Consider the following 3,454-nt stretch of genomic DNA (forward strand, 5'->3'; position numbering starts at 1 on the left):
ATATAATATACTTGTGTATGTATAATTATATATATATATATATATAATACGCCAAGATTTGATAAACTGAGATTTCGCAAATGCTGCTACGAGGGAACACCAAAACAGTAATGCACCTTATCATTGCAACAACCTAGAGCTAAAATGTACTTAATCTAAAGAAGTTGATCCATTCGTCCAGTCTAGTCGTTATTTCGAAAAATTGTAAATTGTTTGAAAATAATCTTTCCTTTACAAATTTGATTTAATACAATTTTAAATTTCTTGAGTTTTTAATACCTATATGTATATATATTTGCTGAACGAAAATATACATTTTTAATTTTATATTCCAGAGAGAAATAATTTTGAGATACTTCGATACATATTATGAAAATCAAATTTCTAAAAAGCAGTTATAAGCATAAAGATTTTTGGATAAGCGAGTATAGTTGATCAACATTTTGCGTTAAACGTGCACAGAAGTGTCATCGTCTATTCTCATTTATTATTTAAAAAATTATGAGCTGAAAGTAATTTAGTTTTGGATACATACTATTAACTAACTAATCGTCCAAAGTTTGATTTTTATATATTTAAATTTTAAATACAACGAAAAATACCATGTTTAGAAATATTAAATAAAAAAGATGGGTGATAGGGCCCTCTGTTATAAAGTAGGGATCCAAAATGTCACTTTAAATTGTGTTAAATTTGAATTCAATGATAATTAATGTATACAAAAAACGATTAAGAGCAGAGATAGCTTGTAAGTATTACTTACTAAGAATATTTTATAATTTACTGTAATATTAATATATTACAGTTATTATATTTATCTAAATAAGTAATAACTTACAACTTATTAATCTTAATATTTTAAAAATGGCATGTGTAGTGAACTAGTAAAATATAATATGATGTAGGTACATAAACGTTGAAAGTTCCTAAGAACCATGTTTTTAAATTATATAAAAACACAACTAACATTGTCTGTCTTTTAAATTTCTAATTTTGCCCAAATTTTAATTGAACATTTTTATAAAAATATCTGTGTACAAATAATATTTTGGTTACAATATACTTATGAGAAACCTTGTTTTAAATTTTTAATTCTAAACTATAAAAATTGAGCATACTATGCATATTTCAACTACATAATAATTTTAAAATATTCGTGATACTAACAAATGTTGTAAAACATTAAACTTCGATAGTTCATAAAAAATGTGCATAATATATATCTTTAATATTTTTAAATTTTTACTATGATAATTTACGAGGAACTTCGTGTTCAGTTTTCAATTGAAAGCTTGAGCTCTATTAATCAAGGAAAATTGGTATTGACGTTTTTAGAAAAAAACAAATTATATCAAATGTCTATAAATAGTTCAAAATGAGTCGAAATGTTTTGGTAAAATCACTTCTAATTGCACTCGGAGATCATCAGTGTAATAACATTGTTATTTATGAGCAAAAAAGGATGTTGTGATGAATGGCTTTATTAAAGCTTTTGTAACTATATCACACAGGACTTACTATAGAGTTGTTATGCGTGTAATGAATTTCAAAAGAGCATGTTTGTGAAATCAACAGTGCTCATAATTAAATACATATTATATAGTAATGGCTATGCTATTTATCAATAGATAAATAGATTTAAAAAACAAAAATTAAAATTAAATGGCTTATATTAATTATCATGTTTTCTAATGGATCGTTTATTCACTAAATATTCAATCATAACATGAATAAACATTGTGCTTATTATAGTATTAATATTGTGTAGAAGATTATGTTTTATAGGTGTCTATGACATGGACAGCAAATATAAATTGTTATACACATGACTATTAACACATACTAACAAACTTATTATGCTAAGAGATGGTTTTGAACAAAACAAAATGGCTTTGAATAAAAAACGCAGATTTTTAATTTTTTTTTTAAACCTTATTTACAGCATTTTCTACTCGACCGTTTAGGTACGTCACCCACCACCCGGAAGACCGTAGCTGTAAATTGTTATACAACTACGATAAGCCTATAACTTTATGGGAGAATCATAGGAGACTTACATATTCACATAATTCATGTAAAGATATTCAAAATTATACTCATTTCCCTCGACGTACATCAAAATTCAAGCTATATACAGAATTATAGTTGTACTAATTTTATAATTTTGCATGATATTTTTTCAAGCATTCCCGTAGCTATGGAGGCAAAAGAAGTCGTTGCCCACTCTAAAAATATTAAAAATTAATATTGTTTTTATACATAATTCCCCCTTAAAATTTAGTTTTCCCCACCTGAAAATTTGTATGGATACAGGCCTTATTTCAAGGAATGATATTAAATATAATTGTGTAGTGTTTTTTTAGACGCTTACACTTATTGGTGGTTAATCATTATTGAAGTGGTGTCGTAGACATATCTGTATTTGTACGTATAATACGTAAAATAAATTTTAAATATTTTTTATCTGACTTCCCCCCCCCTTCTTGAAAAAATTCTCTTCAAAGTAAAAAATGTTATTAAATAAAATGGTACTATAATACTGTAATGGTGATAAAAATGAAACGATTGAAATGGGCAGGCCACGTGTGGAGGAAAATTGATACTATGATAAAAATGGTTCTACAAAACAATCCTAGAGGGAAAAGACCCCTAGAAAGACTCCGAATGCGATGAGAGGGAATGTGTGAGAAATTCTGTAGGTAGCAGACTTCTACCCGTATGGAGATTGGCATATATTTACGTAAAATCGTGAAGGATGGAGACAGTTATGTTTGGATGTATGGTCTAAAAGGCCATTAACAAAACATAAAAATATATTGTAAAAATTATATGTTGATATCGTGATAATCATAATATGCAATGTGCTGTTTCAGAATAGCTGCGGTGTGACATTTATATCGGTTGTTATGTACAATGTGAATTGTGATTACCGAGGCTTCGAACAATAAAAATTGTTATTATTTGAGGAAAACACAGATATCGTAACTAACCAAACTATTTTTAAATTTAAGTATTTAACATTTTTGAACAAAATGATTCAAAACTAAATATTCACTGTATGGCTGTATTAATGTTATTGTTGGCTAATACGATTCTTAAAATGAAAATAATCAAACATTTGAAACACTATTTACTAATAAACATCATAAAAGAAACGTTATAAAATTGTAATACTCCAAAATACAAATAAAAATTTCAAATTAGTTTTAAAATGGGATATCAAAAAAAAATATCATTCGAACGCACGGTTCCACTGAAACGGCGTGATAATTTGGTAAGTTCCGACTACACTGACATCAAATCATTTATACCGTCGTACGACACACGATGTGAAAAGCCAAATGTGTTCTACTTAATGTCCATGGAGTATCAACGAATTTGGGAACAGGAGAAAAACGAATACTTCAAATCTACTATTATCATTGGCACGGTGGCCTTGAAACCCTGGTTAAGG

This window comes from Diuraphis noxia, unplaced genomic scaffold (genome assembly GCF_037042655.1).
Source record: "Diuraphis noxia isolate RWA-SAM2 unplaced genomic scaffold, SU_Dnox_SAM2 contig0013, whole genome shotgun sequence".
Taxonomy (NCBI): Eukaryota; Metazoa; Arthropoda; class Insecta; order Hemiptera; family Aphididae; genus Diuraphis; species Diuraphis noxia.